The sequence below is a fragment of the Phyllobates terribilis genome, unplaced genomic scaffold (genome assembly GCF_046119375.1).
Source record: "Phyllobates terribilis strain yellow unplaced genomic scaffold, ASM4611937v1 Scaffold_5916__1_contigs__length_48294, whole genome shotgun sequence".
NCBI classification, from domain to species: Eukaryota; Metazoa; Chordata; class Amphibia; order Anura; family Dendrobatidae; genus Phyllobates; species Phyllobates terribilis.
In genome coordinates this window covers 35,077-48,295 of record NW_027368661.1, presented here as the reverse complement: position 1 = coordinate 48,295, position 13,219 = coordinate 35,077, and the positions used below count along the sequence as shown (strand labels likewise).

Here is a 13,219-nt window from a genome sequence, read left to right as displayed (position 1 = left end):
GGGACGTATCAGATATTAAACTGATAAGAACAGATACTACACTTGATCTTAGCCAAAAGGCCGAGAAGCGATAACCAGAATTGGTTTCAAACTACGGAGCCACCCAAGGATCCTAAAAAGTCCATTTGTGGAGATGAGCTCCTGGACTCCCGTTAAGAAGACATGTTGTCAACCTCTAGATCCCTTACATGCCTGCACTTTTCGGCTTGCTGCTGCTGCAATCCACGCGTTTTAGATCTGCATAACTCCACCTCTTTAAACACAGCACCTTCACCCCCTGCTGTTCCCACCCGCCTCAACACCGTTGGAAGGGAGGAGAACCAATTAAGGCGGGGGGTGGGGTGGAACGAGCAGCTGTCTACCCTTAGCAGGAGGGCTCCTGATTACATACCTCTCCTGCTGCTGCTGCTGCTGCTGGCTGTCCAGCAGCAGACTGAAGGTGGCTGCTGCTGTGCACAGGTATATAAAGGCTCAGAGCCTATTATGACACGCGCAGCCAGCGTTCCATTGCCACATTCCATCTACTGCAGGCAGGATACCTGGCTGGCTGAATGTCGCTGAGAAGCTCACAGAGACCGCCATAAGCAACAGTTTAACAGAATGCCACAGACTAATCAACCAAACTTTTTGGGTTGGGTTCTCTTTTATAGTCTGCAGGCATTAAATGAAAGAAGTCAGTGTTCCAGCAGAAGGAGACAACGTTTCAGAAAAGGCATTGTAGCAAACCAAAAAAGAAATTTTAAGCGCAGCAGTGTAACCAGCGCACATACCTGTTAGCTCGGGTGAGTTTAAAAGGCTGCTGTTGATAACAAGGGCATTTGCTAAATAGATGGTGTGTGTGCAACAATATACTGAAAGGTCAATTATATTGTGCAGCTTATCTCACCACCTGTAGTTATTTAGGTGAAAGCTCCAAAATGCTTGCCTAATATGTCTGTTTATCCAAAAGGAAGTAGAAAGGGAGAGCTAGAAAGATAGCATTGCATCACATTACATGGCAATGCAATGCACAGTTGCTGAAGTTGAACCAAAATGAGCTTGTAATCTGGCTTCTGCAACTTTGAACATGAAAAATCCAATGAGGAGAAGAAAAGCAGAGCCAAAGAGTCCATCCCAAAATCCGACAAACAAGCAAAATGAACAAAAAACATTGAATTCAATTCTTTCTGATTTTAGAAACTGCATTAAAGAAGGGGTGCACCGGTCCTGGAGATACTGCAATACCAGGTCAATGCGTGGAGTGGACAGAGCAAGCTCTTTTTCCATCTCCCTGTTCTAAAAATCCATTTAATATATGGTCCCCAGATAGGGGACGTATCAGATATTAAACTGATAAGAACAGATACTACACTTGATCTTAGCCAAAAGGCCGAGAAGCGATAACCAGAATTGGTTTCAAACTACGGAGCCACCCAAGGATCCTAAAAAGTCCATTTGTGGAGATGAGCTCCTGGACTCCCGTTAAGAAGACATGTTGTCAACCTCTAGATCCCTTACATGCCTGCACTTTTCGGCTTGCTGCTGCTGCAATCCACGCGTTTTAGATCTGCATAACTCCACCTCTTTAAACACAGCACCTTCACCCCCTGCTGTTCCCACCCGCCTCAACACCGTTGGAAGGGAGGAGAACCAATTAAGGCGGGGGGTGGGGTGGAACGAGCAGCTGTCTACCCTTAGCAGGAGGGCTCCTGATTACATACCTCTCCTGTGCTGCTGCTGCTGCTGGCTGTCCAGCAGCAGACTGAAGGTGGCTGCTGCTGTGCACAGGTATATAAAGGCTCAGAGCCTATTATGACACGCGCAGCCAGCGTTCCATTGCCACATTCCATCTACTGCAGGCAGGATACCTGGCTGGCTGAATGTCGCTGAGAAGCTCACAGAGACCGCCATAAGCAACAGTTTAACAGAATGCCACAGACTAATCAACCAAACTTTTTGGGTTGGGTTCTCTTTTATAGTCTGCAGGCATTAAATGAAAGAAGTCAGTGTTCCAGCAGAAGGAGACAACGTTTCAGAAAAGGCATTGTAGCAAACCAAAAAAGAAATTTTAAGCGCAGCAGTGTAACCAGCGCACATACCTGTTAGCTCGGGTGAGTTTAAAAGGCTGCTGTTGATAACAAGGGCATTTGCTAAATAGATGGTGTGTGTGCAACAATATACTGAAAGGTCAATTATATTGTGCAGCTTATCTCACCACCTGTAGTTATTTAGGTGAAAGCTCCAAAATGCTTGCCTAATATGTCTGTTTATCCAAAAGGAAGTAGAAAGGGAGAGCTAGAAAGATAGCATTGCATCACATTACATGGCAATGCAATGCACAGTTGCTGAAGTTGAACCAAAATGAGCTTGTAATCTGGCTTCTGCAACTTTGAACATGAAAAATCCAATGAGGAGAAGAAAAGCAGAGCCAAAGAGTCCATCCCAAAATCCGACAAACAAGCAAAATGAACAAAAAACATTGAATTCAATTCTTTCTGATTTTAGAAACTGCATTAAAGAAGGGGTGCACCGGTCCTGGAGATACTGCAATACCAGGTCAATGCGTGGAGTGGACAGAGCAAGCTCTTTTTCCATCTCCCTGTTCTAAAAATCCATTTAATATATGGTCCCCAGATAGGGGACGTATCAGATATTAAACTGATAAGAACAGATACTACACTTGATCTTAGCCAAAAGGCCGAGAAGCGATAACCAGAATTGGTTTCAAACTACGGAGCCACCCAAGGATCCTAAAAAGTCCATTTGTGGAGATGAGCTCCTGGACTCCCGTTAAGAAGACATGTTGTCAACCTCTAGATCCCTTACATGCCTGCACTTTTCGGCTTGCTGCTGCTGCAATCCACGCGTTTTAGATCTGCATAACTCCACCTCTTTAAACACAGCACCTTCACCCCCTGCTGTTCCCACCCGCCTCAACACCGTTGGAAGGGAGGAGAACCAATTAAGGCGGGGGGTGGGGTGGAACGAGCAGCTGTCTACCCTTAGCAGGAGGGCTCCTGATTACATACCTCTCCTGCTGCTGCTGCTGCTGCTGGCTGTCCAGCAGCAGACTGAAGGTGGCTGCTGCTGTGCACAGGTATATAAAGGCTCAGAGCCTATTATGACACGCGCAGCCAGCGTTCCATTGCCACATTCCATCTACTGCAGGCAGGATACCTGGCTGGCTGAATGTCGCTGAGAAGCTCACAGAGACCGCCATAAGCAACAGTTTAACAGAATGCCACAGACTAATCAACCAAACTTTTTGGGTTGGGTTCTCTTTTATAGTCTGCAGGCATTAAATGAAAGAAGTCAGTGTTCCAGCAGAAGGAGACAACGTTTCAGAAAAGGCATTGTAGCAAACCAAAAAAGAAATTTTAAGCGCAGCAGTGTAACCAGCGCACATACCTGTTAGCTCGGGTGAGTTTAAAAGGCTGCTGTTGATAACAAGGGCATTTGCTAAATAGATGGTGTGTGTGCAACAATATACTGAAAGGTCAATTATATTGTGCAGCTTATCTCACCACCTGTAGTTATTTAGGTGAAAGCTCCAAAATGCTTGCCTAATATGTCTGTTTATCCAAAAGGAAGTAGAAAGGGAGAGCTAGAAAGATAGCATTGCATCACATTACATGGCAATGCAATGCACAGTTGCTGAAGTTGAACCAAAATGAGCTTGTAATCTGGCTTCTGCAACTTTGAACATGAAAAATCCAATGAGGAGAAGAAAAGCAGAGCCAAAGAGTCCATCCCAAAATCCGACAAACAAGCAAAATGAACAAAAAACATTGAATTCAATTCTTTCTGATTTTAGAAACTGCATTAAAGAAGGGGTGCACCGGTCCTGGAGATACTGCAATACCAGGTCAATGCGTGGAGTGGACAGAGCAAGCTCTTTTTCCATCTCCCTGTTCTAAAAATCCATTTAATATATGGTCCCCAGATAGGGGACGTATCAGATATTAAACTGATAAGAACAGATACTACACTTGATCTTAGCCAAAAGGCCGAGAAGCGATAACCAGAATTGGTTTCAAACTACGGAGCCACCCAAGGATCCTAAAAAGTCCATTTGTGGAGATGAGCTCCTGGACTCCCGTTAAGAAGACATGTTGTCAACCTCTAGATCCCTTACATGCCTGCACTTTTCGGCTTGCTGCTGCTGCAATCCACGCGTTTTAGATCTGCATAACTCCACCTCTTTAAACACAGCACCTTCACCCCCTGCTGTTCCCACCCGCCTCAACACCGTTGGAAGGGAGGAGAACCAATTAAGGCGGGGGGTGGGGTGGAACGAGCAGCTGTCTACCCTTAGCAGGAGGGCTCCTGATTACATACCTCTCCTGCTGCTGCTGCTGCTGCTGGCTGTCCAGCAGCAGACTGAAGGTGGCTGCTGCTGTGCACAGGTATATAAAGGCTCAGAGCCTATTATGACACGCGCAGCCAGCGTTCCATTGCCACATTCCATCTACTGCAGGCAGGATACCTGGCTGGCTGAATGTCGCTGAGAAGCTCACAGAGACCGCCATAAGCAACAGTTTAACAGAATGCCACAGACTAATCAACCAAACTTTTTGGGTTGGGTTCTCTTTTATAGTCTGCAGGCATTAAATGAAAGAAGTCAGTGTTCCAGCAGAAGGAGACAACGTTTCAGAAAAGGCATTGTAGCAAACCAAAAAAGAAATTTTAAGCGCAGCAGTGTAACCAGCGCACATACCTGTTAGCTCGGGTGAGTTTAAAAGGCTGCTGTTGATAACAAGGGCATTTGCTAAATAGATGGTGTGTGTGCAACAATATACTGAAAGGTCAATTATATTGTGCAGCTTATCTCACCACCTGTAGTTATTTAGGTGAAAGCTCCAAAATGCTTGCCTAATATGTCTGTTTATCCAAAAGGAAGTAGAAAGGGAGAGCTAGAAAGATAGCATTGCATCACATTACATGGCAATGCAATGCACAGTTGCTGAAGTTGAACCAAAATGAGCTTGTAATCTGGCTTCTGCAACTTTGAACATGAAAAATCCAATGAGGAGAAGAAAAGCAGAGCCAAAGAGTCCATCCCAAAATCCGACAAACAAGCAAAATGAACAAAAAACATTGAATTCAATTCTTTCTGATTTTAGAAACTGCATTAAAGAAGGGGTGCACCGGTCCTGGAGATACTGCAATACCAGGTCAATGCGTGGAGTGGACAGAGCAAGCTCTTTTTCCATCTCCCTGTTCTAAAAATCCATTTAATATATGGTCCCCAGATAGGGGACGTATCAGATATTAAACTGATAAGAACAGATACTACACTTGATCTTAGCCAAAAGGCCGAGAAGCGATAACCAGAATTGGTTTCAAACTACGGAGCCACCCAAGGATCCTAAAAAGTCCATTTGTGGAGATGAGCTCCTGGACTCCCGTTAAGAAGACATGTTGTCAACCTCTAGATCCCTTACATGCCTGCACTTTTCGGCTTGCTGCTGCTGCAATCCACGCGTTTTAGATCTGCATAACTCCACCTCTTTAAACACAGCACCTTCACCCCCTGCTGTTCCCACCCGCCTCAACACCGTTGGAAGGGAGGAGAACCAATTAAGGCGGGGGGTGGGGTGGAACGAGCAGCTGTCTACCCTTAGCAGGAGGGCTCCTGATTACATACCTCTCCTGCTGCTGCTGCTGCTGCTGGCTGTCCAGCAGCAGACTGAAGGTGGCTGCTGCTGTGCACAGGTATATAAAGGCTCAGAGCCTATTATGACACGCGCAGCCAGCGTTCCATTGCCACATTCCATCTACTGCAGGCAGGATACCTGGCTGGCTGAATGTCGCTGAGAAGCTCACAGAGACCGCCATAAGCAACAGTTTAACAGAATGCCACAGACTAATCAACCAAACTTTTTGGGTTGGGTTCTCTTTTATAGTCTGCAGGCATTAAATGAAAGAAGTCAGTGTTCCAGCAGAAGGAGACAACGTTTCAGAAAAGGCATTGTAGCAAACCAAAAAAGAAATTTTAAGCGCAGCAGTGTAACCAGCGCACATACCTGTTAGCTCGGGTGAGTTTAAAAGGCTGCTGTTGATAACAAGGGCATTTGCTAAATAGATGGTGTGTGTGCAACAATATACTGAAAGGTCAATTATATTGTGCAGCTTATCTCACCACCTGTAGTTATTTAGGTGAAAGCTCCAAAATGCTTGCCTAATATGTCTGTTTATCCAAAAGGAAGTAGAAAGGGAGAGCTAGAAAGATAGCATTGCATCACATTACATGGCAATGCAATGCACAGTTGCTGAAGTTGAACCAAAATGAGCTTGTAATCTGGCTTCTGCAACTTTGAACATGAAAAATCCAATGAGGAGAAGAAAAGCAGAGCCAAAGAGTCCATCCCAAAATCCGACAAACAAGCAAAATGAACAAAAAACATTGAATTCAATTCTTTCTGATTTTAGAAACTGCATTAAAGAAGGGGTGCACCGGTCCTGGAGATACTGCAATACCAGGTCAATGCGTGGAGTGGACAGAGCAAGCTCTTTTTCCATCTCCCTGTTCTAAAAATCCATTTAATATATGGTCCCCAGATAGGGGACGTATCAGATATTAAACTGATAAGAACAGATACTACACTTGATCTTAGCCAAAAGGCCGAGAAGCGATAACCAGAATTGGTTTCAAACTACGGAGCCACCCAAGGATCCTAAAAAGTCCATTTGTGGAGATGAGCTCCTGGACTCCCGTTAAGAAGACATGTTGTCAACCTCTAGATCCCTTACATGCCTGCACTTTTCGGCTTGCTGCTGCTGCAATCCACGCGTTTTAGATCTGCATAACTCCACCTCTTTAAACACAGCACCTTCACCCCCTGCTGTTCCCACCCGCCTCAACACCGTTGGAAGGGAGGAGAACCAATTAAGGCGGGGGGTGGGGTGGAACGAGCAGCTGTCTACCCTTAGCAGGAGGGCTCCTGATTACATACCTCTCCTGCTGCTGCTGCTGCTGCTGGCTGTCCAGCAGCAGACTGAAGGTGGCTGCTGCTGTGCACAGGTATATAAAGGCTCAGAGCCTATTATGACACGCGCAGCCAGCGTTCCATTGCCACATTCCATCTACTGCAGGCAGGATACCTGGCTGGCTGAATGTCGCTGAGAAGCTCACAGAGACCGCCATAAGCAACAGTTTAACAGAATGCCACAGACTAATCAACCAAACTTTTTGGGTTGGGTTCTCTTTTATAGTCTGCAGGCATTAAATGAAAGAAGTCAGTGTTCCAGCAGAAGGAGACAACGTTTCAGAAAAGGCATTGTAGCAAACCAAAAAAGAAATTTTAAGCGCAGCAGTGTAACCAGCGCACATACCTGTTAGCTCGGGTGAGTTTAAAAGGCTGCTGTTGATAACAAGGGCATTTGCTAAATAGATGGTGTGTGTGCAACAATATACTGAAAGGTCAATTATATTGTGCAGCTTATCTCACCACCTGTAGTTATTTAGGTGAAAGCTCCAAAATGCTTGCCTAATATGTCTGTTTATCCAAAAGGAAGTAGAAAGGGAGAGCTAGAAAGATAGCATTGCATCACATTACATGGCAATGCAATGCACAGTTGCTGAAGTTGAACCAAAATGAGCTTGTAATCTGGCTTCTGCAACTTTGAACATGAAAAATCCAATGAGGAGAAGAAAAGCAGAGCCAAAGAGTCCATCCCAAAATCCGACAAACAAGCAAAATGAACAAAAAACATTGAATTCAATTCTTTCTGATTTTAGAAACTGCATTAAAGAAGGGGTGCACCGGTCCTGGAGATACTGCAATACCAGGTCAATGCGTGGAGTGGACAGAGCAAGCTCTTTTTCCATCTCCCTGTTCTAAAAATCCATTTAATATATGGTCCCCAGATAGGGGACGTATCAGATATTAAACTGATAAGAACAGATACTACACTTGATCTTAGCCAAAAGGCCGAGAAGCGATAACCAGAATTGGTTTCAAACTACGGAGCCACCCAAGGATCCTAAAAAGTCCATTTGTGGAGATGAGCTCCTGGACTCCCGTTAAGAAGACATGTTGTCAACCTCTAGATCCCTTACATGCCTGCACTTTTCGGCTTGCTGCTGCTGCAATCCACGCGTTTTAGATCTGCATAACTCCACCTCTTTAAACACAGCACCTTCACCCCCTGCTGTTCCCACCCGCCTCAACACCGTTGGAAGGGAGGAGAACCAATTAAGGCGGGGGGTGGGGTGGAACGAGCAGCTGTCTACCCTTAGCAGGAGGGCTCCTGATTACATACCTCTCCTGCTGCTGCTGCTGCTGCTGGCTGTCCAGCAGCAGACTGAAGGTGGCTGCTGCTGTGCACAGGTATATAAAGGCTCAGAGCCTATTATGACACGCGCAGCCAGCGTTCCATTGCCACATTCCATCTACTGCAGGCAGGATACCTGGCTGGCTGAATGTCGCTGAGAAGCTCACAGAGACCGCCATAAGCAACAGTTTAACAGAATGCCACAGACTAATCAACCAAACTTTTTGGGTTGGGTTCTCTTTTATAGTCTGCAGGCATTAAATGAAAGAAGTCAGTGTTCCAGCAGAAGGAGACAACGTTTCAGAAAAGGCATTGTAGCAAACCAAAAAAGAAATTTTAAGCGCAGCAGTGTAACCAGCGCACATACCTGTTAGCTCGGGTGAGTTTAAAAGGCTGCTGTTGATAACAAGGGCATTTGCTAAATAGATGGTGTGTGTGCAACAATATACTGAAAGGTCAATTATATTGTGCAGCTTATCTCACCACCTGTAGTTATTTAGGTGAAAGCTCCAAAATGCTTGCCTAATATGTCTGTTTATCCAAAAGGAAGTAGAAAGGGAGAGCTAGAAAGATAGCATTGCATCACATTACATGGCAATGCAATGCACAGTTGCTGAAGTTGAACCAAAATGAGCTTGTAATCTGGCTTCTGCAACTTTGAACATGAAAAATCCAATGAGGAGAAGAAAAGCAGAGCCAAAGAGTCCATCCCAAAATCCGACAAACAAGCAAAATGAACAAAAAACATTGAATTCAATTCTTTCTGATTTTAGAAACTGCATTAAAGAAGGGGTGCACCGGTCCTGGAGATACTGCAATACCAGGTCAATGCGTGGAGTGGACAGAGCAAGCTCTTTTTCCATCTCCCTGTTCTAAAAATCCATTTAATATATGGTCCCCAGATAGGGGACGTATCAGATATTAAACTGATAAGAACAGATACTACACTTGATCTTAGCCAAAAGGCCGAGAAGCGATAACCAGAATTGGTTTCAAACTACGGAGCCACCCAAGGATCCTAAAAAGTCCATTTGTGGAGATGAGCTCCTGGACTCCCGTTAAGAAGACATGTTGTCAACCTCTAGATCCCTTACATGCCTGCACTTTTCGGCTTGCTGCTGCTGCAATCCACGCGTTTTAGATCTGCATAACTCCACCTCTTTAAACACAGCACCTTCACCCCCTGCTGTTCCCACCCGCCTCAACACCGTTGGAAGGGAGGAGAACCAATTAAGGCGGGGGGTGGGGTGGAACGAGCAGCTGTCTACCCTTAGCAGGAGGGCTCCTGATTACATACCTCTCCTGCTGCTGCTGCTGCTGCTGGCTGTCCAGCAGCAGACTGAAGGTGGCTGCTGCTGTGCACAGGTATATAAAGGCTCAGAGCCTATTATGACACGCGCAGCCAGCGTTCCATTGCCACATTCCATCTACTGCAGGCAGGATACCTGGCTGGCTGAATGTCGCTGAGAAGCTCACAGAGACCGCCATAAGCAACAGTTTAACAGAATGCCACAGACTAATCAACCAAACTTTTTGGGTTGGGTTCTCTTTTATAGTCTGCAGGCATTAAATGAAAGAAGTCAGTGTTCCAGCAGAAGGAGACAACGTTTCAGAAAAGGCATTGTAGCAAACCAAAAAAGAAATTTTAAGCGCAGCAGTGTAACCAGCGCACATACCTGTTAGCTCGGGTGAGTTTAAAAGGCTGCTGTTGATAACAAGGGCATTTGCTAAATAGATGGTGTGTGTGCAACAATATACTGAAAGGTCAATTATATTGTGCAGCTTATCTCACCACCTGTAGTTATTTAGGTGAAAGCTCCAAAATGCTTGCCTAATATGTCTGTTTATCCAAAAGGAAGTAGAAAGGGAGAGCTAGAAAGATAGCATTGCATCACATTACATGGCAATGCAATGCACAGTTGCTGAAGTTGAACCAAAATGAGCTTGTAATCTGGCTTCTGCAACTTTGAACATGAAAAATCCAATGAGGAGAAGAAAAGCAGAGCCAAAGAGTCCATCCCAAAATCCGACAAACAAGCAAAATGAACAAAAAACATTGAATTCAATTCTTTCTGATTTTAGAAACTGCATTAAAGAAGGGGTGCACCGGTCCTGGAGATACTGCAATACCAGGTCAATGCGTGGAGTGGACAGAGCAAGCTCTTTTTCCATCTCCCTGTTCTAAAAATCCATTTAATATATGGTCCCCAGATAGGGGACGTATCAGATATTAAACTGATAAGAACAGATACTACACTTGATCTTAGCCAAAAGGCCGAGAAGCGATAACCAGAATTGGTTTCAAACTACGGAGCCACCCAAGGATCCTAAAAAGTCCATTTGTGGAGATGAGCTCCTGGACTCCCGTTAAGAAGACATGTTGTCAACCTCTAGATCCCTTACATGCCTGCACTTTTCGGCTTGCTGCTGCTGCAATCCACGCGTTTTAGATCTGCATAACTCCACCTCTTTAAACACAGCACCTTCACCCCCTGCTGTTCCCACCCGCCTCAACACCGTTGGAAGGGAGGAGAACCAATTAAGGCGGGGGGTGGGGTGGAACGAGCAGCTGTCTACCCTTAGCAGGAGGGCTCCTGATTACATACCTCTCCTGCTGCTGCTGCTGCTGCTGGCTGTCCAGCAGCAGACTGAAGGTGGCTGCTGCTGTGCACAGGTATATAAAGGCTCAGAGCCTATTATGACACGCGCAGCCAGCGTTCCATTGCCACATTCCATCTACTGCAGGCAGGATACCTGGCTGGCTGAATGTCGCTGAGAAGCTCACAGAGACCGCCATAAGCAACAGTTTAACAGAATGCCACAGACTAATCAACCAAACTTTTTGGGTTGGGTTCTCTTTTATAGTCTGCAGGCATTAAATGAAAGAAGTCAGTGTTCCAGCAGAAGGAGACAAAGTTTCAGAAAAGGCATTGTAGCAAACCAAAAAAGAAATTTTAAGCGCAGCAGTGTAACCAGCGCACATACCTGTTAGCTCGGGTGAGTTTAAAAGGCTGCTGTTGATAACAAGGGCATTTGCTAAATAGATGGTGTGTGTGCAACAATATACTGAAAGGTCAATTATATTGTGCAGCTTATCTCACCACCTGTAGTTATTTAGGTGAAAGCTCCAAAATGCTTGCCTAATATGTCTGTTTATCCAAAAGGAAGTAGAAAGGGAGAGCTAGAAAGATAGCATTGCATCACATTACATGGCAATGCAATGCACAGTTGCTGAAGTTGAACCAAAATGAGCTTGTAATCTGGCTTCTGCAACTTTGAACATGAAAAATCCAATGAGGAGAAGAAAAGCAGAGCCAAAGAGTCCATCCCAAAATCCGACAAACAAGCAAAATGAACAAAAAACATTGAATTCAATTCTTTCTGATTTTAGAAACTGCATTAAAGAAGGGGTGCACCGGTCCTGGAGATACTGCAATACCAGGTCAATGCGTGGAGTGGACAGAGCAAGCTCTTTTTCCATCTCCCTGTTCTAAAAATCCATTTAATATATGGTCCCCAGATAGGGGACGTATCAGATATTAAACTGATAAGAACAGATACTACACTTGATCTTAGCCAAAAGGCCGAGAAGCGATAACCAGAATTGGTTTCAAACTACGGAGCCACCCAAGGATCCTAAAAAGTCCATTTGTGGAGATGAGCTCCTGGACTCCCGTTAAGAAGACATGTTGTCAACCTCTAGATCCCTTACATGCCTGCACTTTTCGGCTTGCTGCTGCTGCAATCCACGCGTTTTAGATCTGCATAACTCCACCTCTTTAAACACAGCACCTTCACCCCCTGCTGTTCCCACCCGCCTCAACACCGTTGGAAGGGAGGAGAACCAATTAAGGCGGGGGGTGGGGTGGAACGAGCAGCTGTCTACCCTTAGCAGGAGGGCTCCTGATTACATACCTCTCCTGCTGCTGCTGCTGCTGCTGGCTGTCCAGCAGCAGACTGAAGGTGGCTGCTGCTGTGCACAGGTATATAAAGGCTCAGAGCCTATTATGACACGCGCAGCCAGCGTTCCATTGCCACATTCCATCTACTGCAGGCAGGATACCTGGCTGGCTGAATGTCGCTGAGAAGCTCACAGAGACCGCCATAAGCAACAGTTTAACAGAATGCCACAGACTAATCAACCAAACTTTTTGGGTTGGGTTCTCTTTTATAGTCTGCAGGCATTAAATGAAAGAAGTCAGTGTTCCAGCAGAAGGAGACAACGTTTCAGAAAAGGCATTGTAGCAAACCAAAAAAGAAATTTTAAGCGCAGCAGTGTAACCAGCGCACATACCTGTTAGCTCGGGTGAGTTTAAAAGGCTGCTGTTGATAACAAGGGCATTTGCTAAATAGATGGTGTGTGTGCAACAATATACTGAAAGGTCAATTATATTGTGCAGCTTATCTCACCACCTGTAGTTATTTAGGTGAAAGCTCCAAAATGCTTGCCTAATATGTCTGTTTATCCAAAAGGAAGTAGAAAGGGAGAGCTAGAAAGATAGCATTGCATCACATTACATGGCAATGCAATGCACAGTTGCTGAAGTTGAACCAAAATGAGCTTGTAATCTGGCTTCTGCAACTTTGAACATGAAAAATCCAATGAGGAGAAGAAAAGCAGAGCCAAAGAGTCCATCCCAAAATCCGACAAACAAGCAAAATGAACAAAAAACATTGAATTCAATTCTTTCTGATTTTAGAAACTGCATTAAAGAAGGGGTGCACCGGTCCTGGAGATACTGCAATACCAGGTCAATGCGTGGAGTGGACAGAGCAAGCTCTTTTTCCATCTCCCTGTTCTAAAAATCCATTTAATATATGGTCCCCAGATAGGGGACGTATCAGATATTAAACTGATAAGAACAGATACTACACTTGATCTTAGCCAAAAGGCCGAGAAGCGATAACCAGAATTGGTTTCAAACTACGGAGCCACCCAAGGATCCTAAAAAGTCCATTTGTG

General features: G+C 45.1%; 10 non-coding genes and 1 pseudogene across 10 annotated transcripts; all 11 read right to left on the bottom strand.

Moving 5' to 3' along the window:
- LOC141250594 (U2 spliceosomal RNA) lies at positions 1-72 on the bottom strand (annotated as a pseudogene; the record flags this gene model as incomplete).
- Positions 73-1,190: 1,118 nt separating this feature from the next.
- Positions 1,191-1,381, bottom strand: LOC141250585 (U2 spliceosomal RNA). Its single transcript, XR_012312746.1, has one exon. It is a non-coding gene; the product is annotated as a U2 spliceosomal RNA (small nuclear RNA).
- Positions 1,382-2,498: 1,117 nt separating this feature from the next.
- On the bottom strand, positions 2,499-2,689 carry LOC141250584 (U2 spliceosomal RNA). The gene has a single exon (XR_012312745.1). It is a non-coding gene; the product is annotated as a U2 spliceosomal RNA (small nuclear RNA).
- Positions 2,690-3,807: 1,118 nt separating this feature from the next.
- Positions 3,808-3,998, bottom strand: LOC141250583 (U2 spliceosomal RNA). The gene has a single exon (XR_012312744.1). It is a non-coding gene; the product is annotated as a U2 spliceosomal RNA (small nuclear RNA).
- A 1,118-nt stretch (positions 3,999-5,116) lies between these two features.
- On the bottom strand, positions 5,117-5,307 carry LOC141250582 (U2 spliceosomal RNA). Its single transcript, XR_012312743.1, has one exon. It is a non-coding gene; the product is annotated as a U2 spliceosomal RNA (small nuclear RNA).
- A 1,118-nt stretch (positions 5,308-6,425) lies between these two features.
- Positions 6,426-6,616, bottom strand: LOC141250580 (U2 spliceosomal RNA). The gene has a single exon (XR_012312741.1). It is a non-coding gene; the product is annotated as a U2 spliceosomal RNA (small nuclear RNA).
- Positions 6,617-7,734: 1,118 nt separating this feature from the next.
- On the bottom strand, positions 7,735-7,925 carry LOC141250579 (U2 spliceosomal RNA). The gene has a single exon (XR_012312740.1). It is a non-coding gene; the product is annotated as a U2 spliceosomal RNA (small nuclear RNA).
- A 1,118-nt stretch (positions 7,926-9,043) lies between these two features.
- LOC141250578 (U2 spliceosomal RNA) lies at positions 9,044-9,234 on the bottom strand. The gene has a single exon (XR_012312739.1). It is a non-coding gene; the product is annotated as a U2 spliceosomal RNA (small nuclear RNA).
- A 1,118-nt stretch (positions 9,235-10,352) lies between these two features.
- On the bottom strand, positions 10,353-10,543 carry LOC141250577 (U2 spliceosomal RNA). The gene has a single exon (XR_012312738.1). It is a non-coding gene; the product is annotated as a U2 spliceosomal RNA (small nuclear RNA).
- A 1,118-nt stretch (positions 10,544-11,661) lies between these two features.
- On the bottom strand, positions 11,662-11,852 carry LOC141250575 (U2 spliceosomal RNA). The gene has a single exon (XR_012312737.1). It is a non-coding gene; the product is annotated as a U2 spliceosomal RNA (small nuclear RNA).
- A 1,118-nt stretch (positions 11,853-12,970) lies between these two features.
- LOC141250574 (U2 spliceosomal RNA) lies at positions 12,971-13,161 on the bottom strand. The gene has a single exon (XR_012312736.1). It is a non-coding gene; the product is annotated as a U2 spliceosomal RNA (small nuclear RNA).
- Positions 13,162-13,219: the final 58 nt, after the last annotated feature.